This window comes from Macaca fascicularis, chromosome X (genome assembly GCF_037993035.2).
Source record: "Macaca fascicularis isolate 582-1 chromosome X, T2T-MFA8v1.1".
Lineage (NCBI taxonomy): Eukaryota > Metazoa > Chordata > Mammalia > Primates > Cercopithecidae > Macaca > Macaca fascicularis.
In genome coordinates this window covers 154,997,475-155,021,149 of record NC_088395.1, presented here as the reverse complement: position 1 = coordinate 155,021,149, position 23,675 = coordinate 154,997,475, and the positions used below count along the sequence as shown (strand labels likewise).

General features: G+C 39.0%; 1 protein-coding gene across 4 annotated transcripts in view; it reads right to left on the bottom strand.

The window, feature by feature from the left end:
* The window catches only part of AFF2 (ALF transcription elongation factor 2), a 495,327-nt gene that overhangs the window by 37,626 nt on the left and 434,026 nt on the right, over positions 1 to 23,675 (bottom strand). The window lies entirely within an intron of this gene.

Below are 23,675 nucleotides of genomic sequence, written 5' to 3'. Positions count from 1 at the left end.
TTGTAAAGCTGACCAAGCAAAGCGTTTGGAAAGTGACACCATTTGCTACTCTGCCTTTATTGATAATCAATACTCCTCCTTACCAATCGTTTGCTCTCTGTGTCCTATAACAAACCAGCCTCAGCTTCATCTGGGCACACTGGGGTATGCCATCACCTTTCTTTTTCTCATTGTTGCTTTGGACTGAATTTTCCTTTCTCTCAGAAATGGGTCTCTAAATTTGGGGGAAGGTTCTAATCTCCCTCTGTCTCTTCAGCCTAACCCCTCTTTGGAGATCAGTTTAGCTCATGGGGAGGGGGGTGCTCAGGGCCTGTTTGTCTGTTTGCCATCTACTGGGCCTTCACAGCCCCTTGCATGCAGCAGCAACTTGACTTGCTCTCTCCCTCGCATTCCCCAAATCTGAAGGAGCAGCTTAGTCAAGAGAGCCCAGTCTGGTCCTGGAGATCACCTGGTCCTGTGGCCCCATGTTTAAATGTGACAAAGAGGATCCGCAAGGATTCCCCAGCCCCCAACTCAAGGAGCACAGACATTTATTCATTGCCTGAACCCAAACGAGTTCATGCCCCCACCCCATGCCCTTACTACAGCCTCTTCTCCAACATTACAACTCTCTCGCTGAGCTGGAGCCATACTGAGTTGCTGCTTGGGAAGGAACAGGATCCCTTCAAAGCCAGCATGGGCTCCTCATCAGTCACTACTCAGTGCAGAGAGCCTTTCCACTTCCTGTGCCATGTGTCCTTAAAGACTGGCCCTTTAATCTCCCAGGTAGACATTTTCTTTCATATAGTGAAAGCTCATTTTAAACTGCTATCTGCTAAGTAAATGCGAACTACAAGTACATTCCTCTGTCAAGTACATCAAGAGATTAGGGAAAGTACAAGAAATAAGGAGACTACTGTATCTCCTGAGAACTGTGTGTCTTCCCCCAGCAGTAGGGGGAAAGGGAGGAGACCTATATAACAGGGCTCTTATTTCTCTGTATTCTTTTGTAGATCTCTCTTTAGTGTCAGTAATGATACCCTATTTAGGCAAAGTTATCTTTAAATCTAATCAATTGTTTTTGACCTTGGTTACTAAATAAAGATTGAGAGAACAGAAATCTAAGTGAGACTTATCCAGAGATTAGGCTAACTTGGCCTCAATTCCTCCCAAGTGAAGTTTTAAATATAACACAGAGCATTTGCAACACTGAGAATACTGGGTGGTGGATCGAGGGATAAAATCTAATTTGTATCCACATTTGTGATTCTCAAGTGAAAAGGCTGTTTTCTAGTATCATTTCACATTTATGCACTCATTTATTTTAATAAGAAGCTGGTCATCCTGCTATTACTAAGCTAAAATAGACTCTAGGTTGATTTTGGAATATTTCTGGATAGAGTTCCACTTACTAGATATTTTTTTTAGCAACTTCTGTAGGAAACAAAAAATCCCTGGGATTACTTCCTCAAAACCAAACACATTAAGGTGATACACATGAAGTACAGATGATTTATCGACCAAAATCAACTTATTCCTCAGCTAAATCAAAGTTTCATGGATTTAGTAGAAAAATGTGTGTGTGTGTGTGTGCGCGCATGTGTGTGTGTTTTGTATGTATCTTTCTTATCTAAAGCCCTTCTGAGAACAGATGTATTTTAGCATTCAGATGTTTCTAATTTTAAAAAGTAATATGCTGAATATACCATATATAATATTCTCAATGGGATCTGGATAAGCACCCCTTAATAAAACTTGTTACTATTGCTGCAGTAACATTCACAGTAAGAGGAATACATAAATGTTTTAAATAAATATCTTTACAGCAGTTTAGGTCAGGTTTTATCATCAAATGAGTTTGTCTCGAGGTTAGAAAAAAATATTGGTTCTCAGAACTTGTTGAATTTCAGAATTGTAAGAAATTATGGATGTGAATAGAAACCATATATGAAAATCTGACAATACTTGTAAGTAGATATAAATAAATACATGAAATTAAAATTGTTTTAAACATAAGGGCAACCTTGACTGAGACCCAATGAAATGATACCTGAAATTATGTATCCTAAGAATTTTTGTAGCTAAATCTGTTTCTGCGTTCTCAGGTGGGACCCCACGCACAGTCAATTTTGCCAATGAACACTTAGAGAAAATTAGTATAGGAAGAACAAGAAGAAGTACATCAGCTTTTTATACTTAGACATACAGATGTGGGGATAAGAAGGAGGGTGGACTTTAATTCAGGGGGGACACCATGAGAACTCAAACTAGGGGTGAAGGACTTCAGTGTGTTAGTGAAAAGAAATTGCTTTCTCTGGGAAGTTGCACAGTTGGAAATGGAGAACCAGCATTTGTGGAAAGGAATAACGGTTGCTTAAATGGAGGCAAGACTGCTCTCACCAGCACCTTTCCAGTGCCTCTACTCTCCATCTTCTGCTCATGGGCTTGCTGGAGACTGTAGATGCAGCCAGTCTGCTAAAGAATGTAAGCTCTACATCTGAGTCTGGGCCTCATTTCCTGTGGGCCTACCTTGCGCCCAGTTGGGACTGCTCCCAGGGACAAAAAGTGAGTACAAAACTGAAACATTGTCTTTAAAAGCAGGACAAACATCAATATATGAATAGTTGGCCTAAGGCCACATTCTTGTCTGGAATATACCATGGAACTTTCAAGTTGGCAAAGCATCATAATATGTCACTTTCAGTTCTTCACTGAAATCTGTTAGCTGTTCAGCTAGTTAAATTTCCACTTCTGCTACATTTATTTTCATACATTACTAATTTATTTTCCAGATGTATATTAAAGTGGCTATGAGTAAAGCTAGCCCATGTAATACTTGATTCTGCCTAGGAGATGAAAAACTAATGCACAGTTTATATATTCTTCATTCACTAAGACTGTATTAATGTTATTTTTCACACATCATTTACTTTCATATTTCAATAAACTGCTTTTAAAAAGAATGCTAGTGGTTACAACAAACATAATGTCTGATACGAAAAATAATTAACATTTGCTATATTAAACCATCCACTCTATAGTCTGTAAATATTAAAAGTATACTCAGTAACTTCACTACAATGTAATAAAACTTCTCAAAGGACCCACATTTGTAATGACTTCAAAGTCAACTGCTCAACCTTTTCAAAGATCAGATTTTGCTATCTTATTCATCAGAGTGAGCCATCTTTACCAAGTAGAACTAAGCTTCATTTTAATCCCAAACCCATTTGTTAGGTCTTCATGGTCGTAGGCCAGACTGGGGGCAGAGAAGATGGCTTAGCAAGTCAGTGACCCTAGCAGGGGAATCCAAAGCTGGGGAAGGTGATCAAAGAGTAGGCCAGTAGGAGAGACGCTGGGGAGGCGTTTAAGATGCCTTCTCCAGACAGGGTTGGCCCTGGTGGAAAGCTTGAGAGTGCCAGGGGGAAAAGATGGGCTTTAAGAGATAGTCCGGGCATGCTAGACTCTATATGTGATAGTCTTTCTATGCTTACACCACCCAGACTCTTCTGCAATAAAGGGATTAATGTGTAGCACCATAATTAATGAATAGATGCAGAAAAGATGATGAGGCCAAAGGCCACGTTGAAGAAACCGACTATTCTGCCTGAATAAGACTCTGGGTTGGGGATGGGGGGAGGGGCACATATACTGAAAATTTTCAAACAATGTACAGGTCTGCCCTGGCAGCAGGGAAAGAGTGGGCTTGTTCTGAACTTCCATGGTAAATACAAAACCAATGAGTTGGAGATCTAGTCAGGAAGATTTTACCTCGACATCAGGAAATACTTTTAAAAACTTACAGCTGACCACAGAAAGAATGCACTACCTTGCATGCCAGTGAACCCTGCACTTTAGGTGAGCAGATAGCCAGCGGCTATAAAGAATGTGGAAGAAGAATCCTTATTGTGGGTCTGAAGTGGGGTTGGGTGATCTTTAATATGGAGTCCTGATAAGTAAGCAACAATGAGGAAGGGGCCCCAGGTGTGGGAGGGCCCAGGTGGGGAAGAACAATGAACAGTTGTTCTGAGAGATGGCTAATCCCAAACAATGACCTCATTCCACGGGTACAATGACCCTGCTTCTTGGGCAAAATGACCTCTTCTGTACATAGCCCCCTCCAGCACAACCCTATAAAACTTCCCTCCAGCCCCTGCCTCTTTGCAGACAGCCCCTTCTCTGATGTTGCAACCTTGCAACACATTTTCATACTTTAATAAATCTTCCTTTCTTTTCCTATAACTGTATTGGTAAATTCCTTTACCGCTTGCACCACTGGCCCCACTACCCACAAAATTTAAGGTGTCTTCCAACTCAAAGATTATAATCCTTATGAACCTAATGTGTATTGGGGATTTTAAGTGAGGCTGTGTATGGACTTCATGAGAAAACATGTGAAGAGACATTGTGCAATCCAATCTGCTCCTTAAGGCAAGTCTAGGAATGTCCTGCTCTCTACAATACTTTATCAGTCACAGGGTTATTTTATAAACCTTACAGGATTAAAACTGCACTTCTGTAAGGCTATTTTATAAGTCAGACTTTTTACTAATTCAGATTAACAGCCTCCAGAAAGCCAAACACCAGAACCAGTGCTGTTTGAGTCTAATTCTAATTTAACTATAAATCCCTTTCTCTGCAGATAAACAGAGATGATGAATTGGTCATTCTGCTCCATCAAGCTGTGTGGGCATCCAGACTATGTATAGGAAATGTACATGGGAGGATTCTGTAAGCAAGTCCACAGGGTATTGATCTTGGCAACACATTTCACAAGGCCCAGAACTTGCCAAAGACATGGAGCATGAGATGTTTAATGGGAGAGTCCTATATGAAACTCTCCTCTTCAGTTAAGACTTGAATGAATTTCATCAACTTGACTGTGTTCTGGTTTTACTGGGATCAAATGTCTGTCTACTAGATAATTTAGAACGGTTTCATATTTGATTTCATCATAAGCTGTAATGAGATGAACTTCGGGCAAAGGAATCAACATCCGCAGCTGATCTTATCTCCCTTCCTCCCTCATTTTTGTCTCTGAATTCTGGGTTCCAGAACTGGAGCACTATGCCTGCCTCATCACATTAGGCCACCAGAGGCAGATGCTCTGAACCCTGAACCTGTTCTAGCCAGAGAGTGGGAAGAATCCATTTTGTCTGTGTCAGCAGTTTTGAAATCTTTCCCCCATCTCCCCTGCCCCCTGAAAATCCACTTAGCCCATTTCTGCAACAAATAGTATACGCAGAAATAGAAAGCAATGGAAAGTGTACACAGAAGAATAATATATAAAACTGATAAAAGCAGAATTGCTGTAGTGGAAACAAGAAACAAGGGATGTGGAGAGTGGAGGGAGCCTATGTCCCCAGCAGCTTCCCCACCTCCTTGGGATGCCCCCCAAGCACAATTTGAAAATAAAATAATTCATATCCCAATATCATCACAAGCAAGTAATAATCAAATATATTTTCTGCTAATTCTCTGATGCTATTGATGAGCAGACAGTCGATTATGGTCCAGTTGTGATCTGGGCCAAATCCTGATGTAACTTCAGAAAAAGATTATCTTTGCCTAACTTGTATACACTAAGATGTTTGTCCTGTTATCTCATCTGATGTTTGAAATAGAGCCTCCTCAATTTATCTGCAAAGAGTAATAAGGAGGTCAACACCTATTCATTCCTATTCATTTTCTCAGACAAGTTACTATACATGACATTGCTAAAGCCCTGAATGACTGAAGTGATCTGTGGTTGATGGAGTAATGACTGACCCAAAGATGTCCGTATCCTGATCCATAGAACTTGTGAATATGTTACCTTATATAGCCAAGGAGATTTCACACATGTGAATATTAAGGATCTTGAGATGGGGAGATTATCGTGGATTATCCAAGTGGGCCCAATGTAATCACAGGGATCCTTGCGAGTGAAAGAGGGAGGCAGAAGAGGAGGCCAGAGTGATGCCATGTGAGAAAAACTTGACCTGCTATGCTGGCTTTTGAAGATGGACAAAGGAGGCCAAAAGTCAAGGAATGTGGCAGCCTCTAGAAGCTGGAACTGGCCCTCAGTTAACAGCCAGCAAGACAATGGAGAGTTCTGTCCTGTAACCATAAGGAATTGAATTCTGCCAATAACTCACATGAGTAGGAAACAGTTTGTTCCTTAGAGCCTTCATAAAGGAATGCAGCCATTACTGACACCTTGATTTTAACCATGTGAGACCCACATCTGACTTCTGACCTCCAGAACTCTAGGATGACAAATGTGTATTGCTTTAAATCACTAAGTTTGAGGTAATTTGTTACAGCAGCAATAGGAAACTAATACAAGAGCCAAATAATTAAAATTCTGAGTGCACCCTCTTACACCTGAACAGATTTTCTTCTGTTTGTAAAATTTAGTTTCCCTTCAGAGAAGTCCAAACATATAAGCCCACCCTGGGAAGGGAAGCTAGAGGGCTAAATGACGTGCTGTGAAGCAGATCTCTGAGTAAAAAGATGCTAGTAGATTAATGCCACATCAATGGTGCAATGAGAGGTTACATCTTCCAGAGAGGCTGCAAACAGACTGTTTTGAACTTTTATGATAACTATAAGTGACTGGCTTTTTACATTTTTCGATCACCAGCTTTTAGTTCCTATTTTTTCTAACTTACTCAACGCCTACTTCCTTTCTGAGAAGATAATTATGAGTGATTTTGGCAATGGCTTTTCAGCACCATGTTTGACTCACAACTAATCAGGGCTTGGTTGTCCTTTCTGTAGACTGACCAGACTCAGGCACTTGGCCTCTTCTTTTCCTACCTGTGCCCTGTCTCCCATTTTCAATCCACTGCCACATATCTAGATAGCTGCATTTTCTTTACTGGTTTTAAAGAGTCAGTTTTAGTACACTGGGAAGAGCATAGGGTTGGCAGTTAGATGATCTGCTTTTGAGTGTCACCTTGGATACTTCATCATTGCATGACCTTAGGCTAGGCACTTAACATAAGGGTCTCAGTTTCCTTACTTGTAAAATGGGGATAATATATCACATAGGTTTTTAAGAGGGCTGGATGAGGTAATTTAGGTGAGAAAACTCACAAACCCATGCTTCTCCAAATTTAATGTGCATAGGAATCACCTGGAGATCTTATTAACCTGCAGATTCTAATTAGGTAGGCTTGGGGCAAGGTCTGAGTTCTGCAATTCCAATATAATCACAGGTGATGCAGATAACTCCCAGGGGACCATACGGAGCGTGGCAAGGCTAATATCTACATGGGGCTATTCAGATGGGAGCCACTGGGAGAAAAGGAAGTGGTTTGAAACTAAAGGCTAAAACCCAATTTTGAGGTAAACTGTGAATTTCACTTTTTCATAATTATTCTGTCCTCCTTTAGCAACAGAGAAAGTTGACTACCTTGTATCATTTTTAATCTGACTTGGTGAAATTTAAGCTTTCTTTAGGCAATTGTTCCTGAACAATTTCTATCAGATTCCTTCTGATAAGCTGGGATATCAGTTTACCACTTTCCTGAGCCTACTTGCCCACACCAGCAGTTCACTTAATGTATGTTTCTTTCCTGTGAACATGTCCTATGGATGACTAATGACGTTCAAAGGTGGCTTGCCACTGCCCAAGCACAGGGTCATAGCAGGCTATATCCATGGCCATAGTGGGGATCCAGGGCATAATTCATCCTGGTAGTGCTAGTGTTCATTATATGCCAGGAACTGGGCTGCTGAGCACTTTCCCTGCAGTTTCTCTTAATCTGCACCACAATACTATAAATTAGATACTCTTACTACTTCCAGTTTACAGCTGAGAATGCTGAGATGCATCACCAAACCATATCAAGTTGAAAAATAGTTTTAAGGATACTATGAGATTAACTTCAATATGCAATTTCAAAGGAGTGAAAAAAAGGCACTTGGATTCAACCTCACCATGGAGGATGTCAGCATGTTCCCAGTAAGACTGGCCGATGTTGGCTAATGGACCATTATGTCTTGAAAGCATTGCAATTTGTATGTGGGAGAATAAACTGATATTTCGGTTTCTATGGAAATAATTTTAAAAATCATACTGACTTTTCTGGCATGAGACAGAGCTGTTTCAATCAAACAGCCAAACAGGCAGGAAAAAGAATAATATAAAGCCAAGTATTTTTGTACCTTTTGCCTTTAAAGCCCATTTTTTAAAAATGGGAGCAAAGGAGAGAAGAAAGGCAAGCAAGTGGATGTGAACACTGACTCCCGTGAGCTCTGGCCTCTGCAAAGCTGAGAATGAATGATTGAGTGGCAGCTTGCATTCACAAGAAACCCAGAAAGGGCCAGGAGTCTATAACAAGGTCAAGACCTTCCCATAAAGAATCACATCCGTCACAAATCGTAGGTGGAGCAGGCTATGTACTTCCACTGGGAAGTACATAGTGTCTTAAACCCAGAAACTGCTTCCATGGAGGAATCTCCTCTACTGTGTTCCAAAAACTGGCCCAGAGATGGGGCCCAACTGCTTGTCAGGAGAACCCAGGCAGTTGGTGGGCTGAATTCCCTAGGAAAGTACAAAGCATGCTTAGACAGGCACAGGTCTTCCTGAAGATAGTCTCACAGTGGCTTAGCATAAGCCTCTGCCTTTTTGCCTGCTTTATGTCTTCTTTCCTATTACTCAGTATACTTAGACCTGCTGCTCAATTTGGGAAGTGGGCATTGCTCTTCCAATCTCTCCTTAGACTACATCTCTTTTGTGATGTTGGTCAATGCTATTCTCCTTATCAGTATTGTCTGCTTCCCTTGATGTCTGATCTGTTACCTGATATATCACAGACACTTGATTTGGAAGGTAAGTTTCTGAGACCAGAGTCTTTATCAACCACATATTCTGTAAAGTGCTTAATGTGCTTAATACACCCTAGAGTAAAGCCATAAAGAATTCTTCTCTATAAATCTCAGGGAGTATTGTCCACAGACACATCCTCTGCCTTTGGGTAGGCACTTAACATCCCTATTGCTCTGTGACTCTATGGCTTCAAGAGGATATCATCATCATCAGATCAGTAAGATCAGAATACTTTTAAGTGCAGAGCACTTGATAGTTTTCAAGCAAGTTAACTCCCATGATTTGATTGCCACAAGAACACTAGAAGGTAGAAAGAACAGGTATCAAAGGATTACCTATTCACTAGGCTACTGTGACCATTGACTAAACACTGTCAAGTTTGAGGCTATGAGAACAATCAAAACCCACTACAAAACTCATCTTTCTAATCATATCAGAAAGCAATAAGACTCAGAATTAATCCAAAAAGTTTTCTTCAAGTGACCTAATGAAGCCGGTTGTAAGAATTTTGTGTTGAAAACACTGAAGGAGACCAACACTGTGTGCTAGGAAAACCTTGTTGCAGTCGGCCCATTCAAAGTCACATACGCAATTTCTAAAATAAAAGTCATATAGTTTCCTTACAGAATGAATCGTACTTCATAACTGTATTGTAAACATGATCATTAGAAATCTAAGTGAATGGCAAAAACCATAACTCGCAAAATTGCTGTGTCTAACCCTCACAAGGCAGCAACACAACATATTGCCAAGAGAAGTGGATGCTGTACAGACAGTCCTTCTGGGTGGTCACCCAGACTAGCCCATACATTCTTAATCAGGAAAAAGTCACTGACTGTCTTCCGTCATGAAAACGTCTTAAAGATGTGGTCAAAGTCAACACTTACTGATTCCACTTCCTCACCACTAGTAATTAGGCTTTGAAACTCTTTTGGCTACTAAAACTACCTCTTAACTACCAGCAACAACACTTCTCTTCCCGACTCATCATTGCAAATCCAATGTTCTTTCCTTCTCTTTTTTTTTTTTTTTTTCTGAGATGGAGTCTCACACTCTTGCCTGGGCTGGAGTGCAGTGGCACAATCACGGCTCACTGCAACCTCCGCCTCCTGGGTTCAAGCGATTCTCCTGCCTCAGCCTCCCGAGTAGCTGGGACCACAGGTGTGTGCCACCATGCCCGGCTAATTTTTTGTATTTTTAGTAGAGATGGGGTTTCACCATGTTGGCGAGGCTGGTCTCAAACTCCTGACCTCGTGATTCACCCACCTTGGCCTCCCAAAGTGCTGGGACTATAGGCGTGAGCTACTGCGCCTGGCCACAAATCCAATGTTCTTTTCTTAGTCGCCTTGACCTCATTCCCTGGTGAACTAAAAGATTTGCTCTTTTGTACTCACCCTCTGTGACAATATGTTGTATCATGAGATCTCTTGATTTCAGAATTCACAGTGACTTTTTGGCAGATATGTACACCCTTTGCTATAAGGTTTTTGGAGCTAGATCTCCATCAGCACCTACCTTAGTGTTAGTTTTATTTCTGATTGTTATTCACAACACAAATGCAACTTTTGTCTCCTCTCTGCTCCCACATTGCCTCCATGCCTTTGCTTATCCTGTTTGCTCTATCTACAGTGACACTTTTCCCCTCTTTTCTGCTTGGTTAAATCTTTATCTTTCAAGCTCAAATTCAAATAATATGAGGTCATCGCTAATGACTTTTTAATTCTTATAGATACCTCCCTGTTTCGCATCATAGTTTATCACTTCATTATTCTCAGATGATTTTATTTCATTGTGCTAACCTGCACCACTAAATTGTACATTCCCTGATGGCAGGGACCAGACTGTAAAGTCATTGTGCATATCCCAGGGTGACTGGCATGATGAATTGTATATAATTTTCTTGTTATAAGAAAATACTTCAAATGGCCTTATAATATATAGTAATAAAGTGCAAATTAAGTCACCCAGTAAAGAACAATACTTAACTGTGAAATGTCCATGTGTTACTGGTTATCAACAGAAGCCAATACTTAGGCCAGCCTATGGAACACAAAAACATCCTGAAGCATAAGTTAATTTGATGAAAATAATCAGGCAAATAGGTTGCATGATGATGGATTTGTAACCTTTCAACTGCTTCTATGAATGCTGGCCTTATGACACAGTGCCCAACTCCTTCTTCAGCTTCAGTTCCATTGACAAAATGCAAAGTATCTGGATGGATATTTTTAACGTAATTGGTATTTGGAGCAACAGCCTTTGATGGGTCGCAGAGTGTACAAACATGCATGAACATGAAAAACAAATGGTGTGGCTCTTACTGAAAATGAATGCTACATACAAACAGACCTTCCTGTTTTTAATTAGAATGATGACTCCATTATTCCAATTTGTCTAAGATGTGAGTTACTCTAATCATGTCATTTTGATACATTAGCTAACCCAGCCTACATTGTGCCTGTTATCAACTCCCTCTCTAGTTGATGATTTTTCCAGTGGCATAATTAATTTCCTCAAAGAAGAAAAAATATTCAATCAGTTTGGGATTAAATACGAGGTTGAAGGACTTTCAGAAAAGACAGAACTAAATCTCCTGGCCCACATGCATTGCTAATTATGACACACTCACATTAAGAACAAGAAGGTGCTCCCTTCTCATGATAAATGGGCCTGGAAATCCTCCCCAGCATTTACTATAAATCACAAAGACTGTTAATAAACAGTCAGAAAAAAAGGCAGTTTCTACAAAAATTCACTCCCATTCTTCGCCAAAGACTATCAATGTCATATTTAAAGCTGACATCTTAAATCTTCTACACAAAAGCCCTCTAGTCAAAAAGCCCAGCTATTTTAAACAGAAGTTCATAAGCCTGTTATTTTGAATGACAGAATAGGAAATACTAGATCTTTAGTCTGCCTGAAAATCTTACCTTCTAGCTAGTAGTCTTCCTTCTCATCAATGCTAAATTGAAGGAAGCCAAGTGCAAATGGGAGAAGAAAAGAGGACCACAATTTCCTCATGCTAGGGGAACTCATTTGATATTGTATCCAATTTACCTTTGACATCAAGAGGAAGTCTGTACACGGCCACCAGTGATAAGATAGCTAAGTACAGGCAGCCTTACTCAACACTGACTCCTGTATGTGGAATGGTATGGCTTACAACTAGATCAATAGCAAGAGGAATGACAATCCTGTGTCACAAATGAACACAGAGTCTATTAAATGCTGACATAGAAAGAAATGGAAACAAACTTAAGCATTTCACCAAGAACTGGCAGGACCTGTGATGGTGACAGGCTGGTAGTAATAAGGTCAGGGTGTTTGGTTTTGTTATTAAAAGGAATTTAGGAAATTTAGCAATTTCAAAGAAGGCAGAATTTAGAATAAAATGGATTTAAAACAGGGAATTAAAATACCTTCTGGGGTTAAGCAAATTACATTTGTGGTCAACCACTTCATTAGAAAAATCTAGAAATCTGAATATTCTGAAGGTTACATCATATGCCCTTCTAGTCTGTCAACAGCAAATCACAATGCTACAGAGTCCCTACCAACTAAATTCAAACAAATACACATCTTAGGGATTATGGTGTAGACAAGGCTTTGACAACTTGGGGGGTGGGGTTTAAATGTCCAAAACAAACAAACAAACAAAATATTCTCACTTGCAAAGCATGGGAGACATGTACTTTTAGTGAGATAAGAGTAATTTCTAGTCTGATGGTATCAACATCTCAAAATCCAGTGCAGTTTCTGTGAGTCCCATACTACTATGCCAGTTAGAAACTTGGGCGAAACACTGACAGAGAGATATTTTCCAGAAAGATTATATGCCAAAATGTTCCCTTTCACTAAAATTATATTTCAATACGCATTTCAGATAACTATGCCTAAATTCAAGGTGTTTAAATAAGAGATAATATGTGTGTACATGTGTATGTGTACCTGTGCCTTGTGAATGGATGAATGTGTGTGTATGTATGTATGAGTGCATGTGTGCAAGTCTGCATTTCAGTGAGTGTATATGTAAGTGTGTGTACACCTGTTTGTTAAAATCCAAGATGGCTAATACCAAGAAAGTAAAATCATTTCAGCATTAATCGAGATGGCTGGCTAAGAAGTAAAAACATTGGGAGAAGTGTCATCCTTCAAATGGTGTGCATAACATTAATTTAAAAATAATGTTGCTATTAGCTGGCTAAGGACAGAAATGATGACTTCTGCAGCACATGTTGGCCATTAGTCATTTATTAAAAATGATACTGCTGCCAGTCAATGTTTACAACAACCCACATTTGGGTTCTAGCCATGATTACTAGCATACACATATGTACATTCATATGTATGAGAATCAAATGTAACGTTTTCATCATATACACAAAGATTAGTGTTAAAATAAGAATATATAAAGGCAAAAAGTCTGAAATAATTGAAATGGTAGTTATTTTTCTCTTTTGGGCATGACCCGTTTAATATCCAAAGAAAATGTCAACACTTTCAGTTAGCCATGGAACTCATGAAAACTGATAGGCTTCCAGTGGCTTGGTACAACAATGAGGAAGTGATTTACTCTTCAAGTAGTATAGATAATTTATACAGATCTAGTATAAATGATATCTTTGATATATTCAGTATATTTCAATCTTGTCAAGGGAAAAAAAAAGCACAGAATTACTTTTCTTTCCTCCTTCCTCTTTCTTGTCTTCCTCCTCCTTCTGCTCCTCCTCTTCCTTCTTTCTCATCTTCTTTGTGGTATCCTACTTGTAAATATCTCGTTATTCAACATAATTCTGTACATTTTTAATGGTACTTTATAATATGTCTGAATTATAAAATGACTGGGAAGTCCATTTTTAGAGATGTTTCCAGTATATGCTCTTTTTGAATTATTTGAGTCATAAAAGGAGAAGATTTTTTTTCTCCAAATCCCCTCTAAATATCTTGCATGCCTATAACAGGATAAAGCTACAAAAATAACATGGTAAGTCAAATATTTAAAAGTTTTTAATATTTGTATTTGAAATAGTTCTTATTTAACTCCATTCTAGAATGAACAAGGAGAAAGAACCTAACCTCCTCTGATTTGCATGTTACTAATGTTGTTACAGAAGGGCAAGAAAGGGCATGACATCAACTGAAACATAAAGATATTTTAATCAATGCTTTTCTTGCTGTGCTCTTTCTTTAGTGATTGCATCTTTGGGAGGCCATCCTGTGTTAATTGTGTTTCCAAATTGTACATGGATCTGCAAGAGGAGACCAAATCAACTTTTGCAGTGTGGTTTTACTTTCCTTTAATATGATGGTTTATACACTGTGGCTTATTCATTTATTGGTCTGATGGTTTTTATTGTGATTCAACATAGATTCTTTTTTAGTATCGTACTTTATAAAGATATGGAGAATGTAATATAAGTCTGATACAATTATGGTTATGTGCCACACAAGACAATACTGTAAATATAAGGAGAGTCTGAAAAGCTGCTTAGCAAAATGATCTTAATATACAAGGCAGTGTGAAAATGTAAGAGGAATCTATAATGACAACGAAGATTAGCCATTTGCTCTCTAACCTTATTTACAGAAGCAATCAGAGGTATTCAGGTCGAGTTAATGACCATGTCTCCAATTAATTCAATTGTCTACAAACAACACTGGTGCAGTGGCTGTCTCAAAGTCTGCCACACAGTCTCAGAGGGAATACATAAGACTCCATTAAAAGTGACAATCATAATGCATTTATTACTGAAACACTATTGTATTATAAATACATTCCTCATGTTAAATTATGCTCCATGCTTTAACAGAAATTCAATTACTGAAATAATGAAAAGACGGTGTATTTGCCAAGTGCTTGGACTATAATTTGGCTGCTTAGTTACCAGCGGTTGGCTGTTTTGCAATTTTTTCTTCATAGACTATTTCTTTTGAATAAATGCCAGACTTTTTCCATACAAATTTTATGAACAAGTTGCAAAATGAAATTTTGAGCTTTTGAATCCAATTATAAAAGACATAACTAAATCTATTATTGAAAAACAATTCTAGTGAGCCCTTTCTGCTGCTGTTGAGAACTGTCTGGTAATTGAGGTAAGCACAGGTGCTGCTCATTATGGACCATTGTGTACCATCTGAATCCTGGGAACTGTGGAATTCACATGGTTTACACTCTGTTTGTGTGAATAACAAACAGGCCTGATTCTGCGCTTGTTTGTACAAGCTTGTACACAGCTCATTTGGGACTTTGAAGACACCTGCTTACCCTTTTGAAGCCAAAACAGTATCATTTATGTTCTGGCTATCCTTTCGATGACAATTTTGCAAAGGCAATATATTTTGCGCTCTCCCTTCATTCCCACTATCTCCTCCACCATGCAAAAATTCCAACACATCTTTGTCTTTGGCAACAGAAAAATTAGTTGTGTAAAGCTACTACAATTATCTAATGACCAGAGATGACCCAAAGCTGTAAGACATATGTGGGGGGAAAAGGAATCAACTCTTCTCATGCAAAGTTTTTTTAAACAAACCAGAGGTCTAAGGTGGACTGGGGATATGATTTAGTTGTGTTTAGGGCTAAAAGATTTTCTTTATTTCCTTTTCTTTTCTCCTTTCTTCTGGGTTCTCATATTTGTCTTTCTGATGTCTAGTCTCATAGTTTTTAAATTGATCATTTGGAAGCAGAGAACCTTATAATCACAGACTTTTTTCCTGCCTTTATAATGCAAAGGAAAAACTATTCTTAACTATGGTCTCCTCTCCTATCCCATAGGACTACCAGCCTAGCCGGGAGCCATCAATTGAGCTGGTTTGTAGGAGAAGACTGGAGCCTGCACTGCATTTCTGAGCCTCTGAGTAGTGTCACATATTAACCTGAGTATTTCAGCCCTGCTGTAGCTTCTCATTGCTCCTACTCACTTTATTCAATGACTTTGCGTTTTCCCTTAATATACTGAAGGTCTTACCTGCTGAAAAGATCACACCTACAAGATATGTAGTAATGAAGTGGTAGTTCTGCTGCAGAGCATAACCCAAATCTGGATTACTCCTATCCTCAACTCCAACTTTGGATCCCCTCAACTGTAGCCCCTTTCCCACAGGGACTAACCATAAAATGTGACATTCCAAAAACCTACATTTGTGAATCCTATGGTGGGAGTTTGATTTCATATGAATGCAGAAAAAATAGTTGGAAGCATAGGGAATGATAAATAAAAGCAACAGAAGAAATTACGGATGCAAGAGTATATGCTTGAAAGTCTATGAGGAGACATTCCAGTTCACCACAGTTGGAATGTAATCTTCCAATTTAGCAAACATGTTCACTCCAAAGTCCTAGAGAAGTGTCATGGTGAAGCAGAGTAGTGAAGCTATGTCCCTTTGCAAACGCATAATGGAATATTACCGAGTGCACTGCTAACTTGACACTTGATTACACTTCTATGTACCTTGTCCATCAGGCAAAGTTGCAGCCTTGACAATGTCTAATAAAGCCAATCAAAGTGGGTATCAGCCAAAGTAAATTCCTGCATGTCAGATATTAAATAGGACTAATACGGTTTGACAGTGCTCCACAGAAGGCATATTGGAATCTTACCTTTTCCCTTATCATCATCACAGAGAATTCAAGGTACATTTCTGCAGGAATATAAATAATTTGGAAACCCTCATAAACAATATTCTACTGTGTGTCTCATTTGCACTTAAAAAAAAAAGCTGCTCTACAGACCTTATGTACTTTTAAGATTTATCTGAAAGATCCACGAAGACTTCCAGCCAAAAAAAAAAAAAAAAAGTACATATTTAATGGAATTAGATCTCTAGGCAAGAAAATGTCAAAAGAAAAGGCAAAATATTAAAGTGAATGCGAGGTGCTCTTTTCCACAGCTTTCCTGCTTTGATAAATATCTTCTAGGATGTCATTTGCTAGAAAGTCACGATTTTACAAAAAAAAAAAAAAAAAAAAAAAAAAAACTAGAGTATAAAATATACTCCCTCTATTGCTGAACTAAGTCACTATTTTCACATTTCTCTCCAAATTCTGCTTTTGTCAGCCAGAAGTCTTCTTGATATTTGCCTTTATATCTGACTTTTTATCATTCTTATCAAAAACACAGCAATTCTTGTGAAACACCGAAATTGCCAAGGCAGGAGCAGAGCTGGAGAACCGTGCTTATTCCAAGTCCTGATTTCCCGTCTGGCCTTAGGAGGAGGCAATTTCACATGAAACCAAGTATCACGAAGTTGAGTGTCTGCTGAGAGCTTCAGGAAGGTCTGGTATGTGTTGATTTGGACTTAATTTGTCCATGAGAGTGAAGAGCACCAATAACATTACCTCTGAAAATGAGCTACTGATATAGAAAAGGATGATAGGAATATGAAATTTGGGCATAGAATTGTATAAGAATGCACAGACTTATATATATATAAGTATGTGTGTGTGTGTGTGTGTGTGTGTAGTTTCAAATGACACAAGTTTAAGCTTATTGTTAGCCTATCAACAATCTGTAGCTTATAAAGAGAAAGTCTTATATAAACCTAATTTCAAAATATGTTATGTTCCTCTCTCTCCTGAGTCTGATGCTTGAGTGAGTGTAAGACCTAACAAAGTTATTAGGACATCATGCATATAAATATTTTTTGTCCAACATGGTTCTTTCACCACCATTATGTGTGTGTGTGTGCCTCTGTGTGTGTGTGTGTGTGTGTGTGTGTGTATATATATATGTAAAATAACGATAATACCAATAAAACTCTGTTTGTTGAGTTCTTAATATGTGCCATGACTTTGTCCAAGGTCTCACTGCCAGTAAATGGCTAGAAAAAAAAAGTATGCTTTTTGGTTGTTTTTGTTTTGTCTAAACACACTTTGAAAAATTATGCTCTATTTCAACCAATAACCCATCCATATGTGTATATTCAGACAAACCTATTGGAGAGCTAGTCCTAAAATCTTTAAACATATGCTTTCATAAAATTATTTGCAGCCTTCTCTACACCTTTCAATGACAATTGAAAATGCATGTTTATCAATTATTCTTCAGTTAATAGAAATGATGATGATGATGATGATGGTGATAGTAATAGAGACATACTGTGTGTCAGGTAATGTGCTAACTACTTTTCATGAAACCTCACTTCATCCTTATTATAGGAGTATGGTGCACATGCTGTTATTACCTTCACTTTACAGGTGAGCAACTGAAGTGTAGAGGCGTTAAGCAACTTGAATCAAGGTTTGAACGACAGTCTTTCCAATCACAAAGGCTGTATGATCTTTTACTACTATGCTATGTTGAATTGACTTGGAATTAATTCTTACATGAAATTTAAATAAGATATCTGTCATCATCATTTAGGTTTCTAGTTTTTTGAATACCCAAGTTTAAGGGGTAAATGGTCTTCTAATAACAATTTCATAGCAACATAGCAGAATTGCAGTATCATAGAATCATATGGGTGTAGACGACCTTGGAGATTTACTAATCCAGCTCTTGAAACTGTTAAAAGAGGAATGGAGGCCAAACAAAACTGTGTTCAGGGAACTAAAGGTCACGTGAGTGAGTCCATCAACTGCCTAAACCCCCATCTGGATAAGATCGGTTATGGCCATTTCACTTTGGTGGTGGACAGAAGCTGATGAGTACAGACAACCTGGACAGAAAAAATGTTTTCTTTAAAACACCGAGCTATTTTATTTTGAAAGCTGACTAGTGATCAACCACAAACCAGGTATTTGATTGATTCAGTCGTGTAAAAATTGTGACAACTTGATGTGTGTGAATGCTGTGTGTTTATGCTTCAGCAGTCAGATTCCATGGATGTGAGAGGGTGATCTCATACCTGGATTTCTTAATAAGCTCCATAATTGATTTCCAAGTTTGAGAACCACTGATTTGGGGCAAGTAATTGCAACCTGGACTTAGGAAACTCAATCAAAGGAATGACCAGGGGAGAAGGAAATGGAGAAGCACTGGTCAGTGTAAGCAGAAACGATCTCACATATTTTGGACACTTCCCCTCAATATTGTTAATAGATAACAAGCAGCTAACATTCTCCCAATCTGTTTATTGAAAAATAATTATTCAAATATGTCCATATGGTTTTATTGTTATCATGCTACCTGTAAATAATAATTATGGTAAATGACTCAGCTAACAGCAAATAGCACCTTTCCAAGTGCTCAGGCTGAAACTCATGGAATTGTTTTTGACTTTTCTTTTTTGTCTGTATCCCTATTCAATTACTCCATTAGCAAATCTTATCTGTTCTCCTTTCAAAATACATCACTAATCCATCCACTCTTCACTGCTCCTCACCACTACCCTGATACAAGCCACCATCCTTCTCATTTGGCTTATGGTAATAGCTTCCTTACTGTTCTGTTTTTACCCCTGCTCCCTTCCCATAGTCCTTTGTTAATAGGTATAGTGTGATCCCTTATAACATAATTCAGATCATATCTCTCTTCTGCTTGAAATTCTCTCGCAGCTCCCAATTCACTCAATCTAGGCCAAGTCTTTCCAGTGGCCTACCAACTCTTGTCCAGTCTAATTCCCAGTGCAAGTTCTGATCTCCTTCCCCAACATTCTTACCCTTGTTTACTCTGCTTCGGCTAAACTATCTTCTTTACTGTTTCTAAGACACACCAGGTATACTCTTGCCTTAAGGCCTTTGCATGTGCTATTCCTTTTCCTGAAACGTTCTTCCCTGCAATCTCTGCAAGGCTCACTCCCTTACTTCCTTTTGGTCTTTGCTCGATGCAGCTCTCAGAAAAGCCTTCCCTGATAACCCCATTTAAAACTACAGCTCTACCTCATCCATCTCTAGCACAATCCCCTGATTTATTTCTGTCTATACTATTTATCACCTTCCGATATATTTTATCATTATACTTTCATATTGTTTATTGTCTGTCTCCACCCAAGAGAATATAAACTCCACTAGGGCAGAGCTTTGGACTGTTTTGTTTTTTGCTGTATCTCTAGTTCCTAGAACAGTCCCTGACAACTAGTAGGCATTTAATGAATATTTAATACACAAATGAATGAATGCAAATGATGTAAAAGTGTGTGTTTTCAAAATTATGGTAAGCTTGATGGTTTCAATGACTGACAAAGTGAACCCCTAATAACAGATAATAGGAACAAAAGTGCTCATTTATTGAGCAACTACTCGGTGGTAGGGGTTGAACACTTCACACAAGTCTCAATCTTCACAGACATTCTTTGAAGAGATAGGAATAATGCTGGAACCCAGTTAACCCAACAGGAGAGAGACTGTGTTCATGAGTTTGATGTTGGAAGGTAGGCAAGAAAGGCTTCTTAATGTGTAGCTGGTTCGCAGACACTGAGGCTGAGGTAGCTTAAGTAAGTTTGCCAATGATCACAAGCTATAATTGGAAGAGCTAGCAGTCTTATCTAGGTCTACCTCACTCCAAAGCTTTTCCTATTATGCAAAAGGGAACAACAAATAGAGTGGTAGATGACCAAGAAAATCATCCTTTTCAAACCCACAGAGGAGCAGTAGCCTCTCAGCAGGCCTATAGCTTCTTGTGAATCCCCAGGAAATCCAGAATAACTCTCGCTTGTTTCCAATCTGAGAAATTCTCAGAAGATTAAGTTGCACAGGCTATACCTGATCTCAACCTAAGCGATACCTTCAGTTCCATGATTCATCATGGCAAGCAGATCCAAATTTATAAAATTTCCCATCCAACTTTTTAGAGCTGAACTTGGAGAATGTCTCTTCTATTCCTCCACTCAATAGGAGCATAAATTGATGCCCGGAGAGGAAAGGGAATTGACAACAGTGAAATCCTGAGTTGGAGGCAGATTTGGTGGGAGAGTACTAGTCTCTTGGCTCCCAGTGGAGTCTACTACATATCTGCCATAGTGAGGATGACGTTAGCCTAAGACATGTTTCCTGATATCAGCAGTAGCAGCAAAGGCAACAAAGAAAATATAAAATCCCAATTGCAAGTAAGTAGCAAATGAACAGTCCAAATTGTTAGATTTAAGGCCGAACAGACTGTAATCATCACTCTTTTCTTTCTGGAGTGGATTCTTCCCATAATGGTGTTCTGAACTAGTTCTCTAGCACTCACCCAGTCAAAACCAGAATTTCCCAATGCATTTTCTGAAAGAGAACCCCACTCCTTTCCAAATATGACATAATACTTACGGCAGAATAAAAGCATACATTTCAGCCTTCATCTTATTAACAGTTACAAGATAAAACAAGATAATTTGCTTTCATCTTTCTGAGTAACATTAACAAATCTATTTCAACAATGTAAGTCATTATAGATGATAAAATTGTGTAAAACATGCAAATAAGAAGATGCTAGTTGGTGTGATTTGTGTTTATATAATGACTACAGTTACAAATTAATTGGAGCCATATAATTTATAACTGTACCACTCTAATAAATGGGTATTAATGGCTATAATAATCATCACATTTTAAAATTTTTACTCTAAGAAGCAGATATATTACTTAAAATATCAATGCACTGCACTGGGCAGGTACTGTGAAATAACTCAGTGTTGACAATGCAAATCACAAACAAGGCTTGTATATGTTTTTCATTTTTTTTTTTTTTTTTTGAGACAGAGTCTCACTCTGTCACCCAGGCTGGAGTGCAGTGGTGTGATCTTGGCTCAGTGCAACCTTCGTCTCCCAGGTTCAAGTGATTCTCCTGCCTCAGCCTCCTGAGTAGCTGGAACTACAGGTGTGTGCCACCACGCCTGGATAATTTTTTGCATTTTTAATAGAGACGGGGTTTCACCGTGTTACCCAGGATGGTCTTGATCTCCTGACCTCAGTGATCCGCCCACCTCGGCCTCCCAAAGTGCTGGGATTACAGGCGTGAGCCACCATGCCCGGCTGCGTATGAATTCTTAAATGTCTACTTAGCACAACCAGTTGTAAAATGTGGTATTTGATGAAATGAATGAAACCATTACTCAGAGGCATTTGCAGTTCGCAAAAATATCACTCATCCCAAGACTCTATCTGAAGTCAGCCAGCAGAAGCTGCTGAAATAGCACTGCCTTAGTGGCCATGGGATCAGGAGCACTGTGTTATTTAAACCCTCATCAGCTTCAGGTCAGTGATTAGCAAGGTGATAGACATCTTTCCAGGTTGAGTAGCCAGAGGCCTCAAAGAGTCCTTGCTTTATTTGTGATACACATACATGGTTTGGGACCAATGCAATTGAAATTCGACATTTAGAATGCCAGTAGTGAATGGGGATGGAGAACAGAGCGTTTGGAGATGTAGTGGCTTGCAGGCAAGGTTCTGCTGCTAATTGGCCCTGGCTATTTGAGGTGATCACTAGTTTCTATGCCAGGGAGGTAATGTTGGGACAGTGGTCATTTCACAATGGCCTAGGCTGGCTCAGAAACATAGAGGGCTTCTGCTATCCCCTGAGTAATTCCATTCCAGAGTAGAAATGGCAAGTGTCCTGCACAACTTCATCCCCCACCAGGGCTTCCCCTTTGGCCTTTGCTTCCCCTTTAATGAAGGAAGCTGGTATAGTTCAGTGTGAAACATTTTCCAGATTCATAGGATATTTTCTAATGTTTACTGTAGGCCAGGGCATGTTGAGACCTGATGTTTTACCTACCTCTTTGGATACTGTATGATGAGAATAATCTCACGTTCATTTATAGCCTCTTATCATTTATACGTAATTTGGACAAAGAACATCCTCTCTTTGTTCCTTGAAGTGACCTTGTGAGGGAGCCAGTGCAGAGGTTGTAACCTCCATTTACTTATTCCCATTTGCCAATAAAAATCATGATGCTCTTGAAGGAAACTAGACTAGTTTGAGGCCACAGAGCTAGAACACAGCAGTGTCAGAATGGCTCCGGTCTGTCTCATCTCCAGCTTCTTGTGTCACAGTTCTGCCTCAGGCTATGATGCTGCAGGATACACTCAGGCAAAGTGTTTTGACTTTCTGTCCATAAATTTAGCAAGTAGTAGATGCCCACTGACTTCCATGTACTAGAGTGTAACTCATTTTGTAGGATCTTTCAGAGCTGGCTTTGAGCCCTGGGGACTTCCAGAACTCTTCTGGACAACTTGAATCTGGGTTTCCTCTCATCTTTGGATTTTATAAGCCAAGAAAGGGGATAATACCTACTGGATTCCAGACTCTTAGCTAAGCTAACACTAGTGAGTAATCTGCTGAGAGTGCTCTACAGGCATGAATTCTTGGGGTGAGTGAAGATTCTGCAAAATACAGAAATAGATATTTTTGTCTGGTCTCAGAAAGATTACGTAGACAGATGACAAGAACACCAGTGTAATCTGTTTTGCCATTTGAGGAAAGAACTTCAGTGATGCACAAGTGGCACAAAAATACTAGGACTCTTGCCTCAGTTATACTACAACCTAAAGATAATTATGAGATGTCAGGCCTCCTAATGATATTAAAAGAGGCAGTATTACTTTTCATTTGTTTGCAGAAATCAGATTGAGTAGAGCAGCAACAAAATTTCATTTCATATGTCTTCATTAATGGAATGCTGCTCTTTAAAGAGAAATGTTAACTGAAGGGAACCCAGAAACTACTTTTATTGCTCAGATGGAAATAAAGATCTGGATAGACTGGCTGTGCATCAGCTCATAATCAACAGTGAATCATAAAGATTCATGCTAAAAGACTTGCAATTGTAATCTAATTAGTTTTCTTACTGTTTGGGAGAGATTAATTTAAAGCTAGAGCAAGAAATACAGAATTACATATAGCCAGGAGATCTGTCAGCTCCTGCCTCCAGTCTAAAAGGACATGAAGATTAAGTCTCAATTTGGTAATGTCAATGTGACTCAAGTAGAAAAATGTGTGTGGTGTGGCTCTGGCCATCA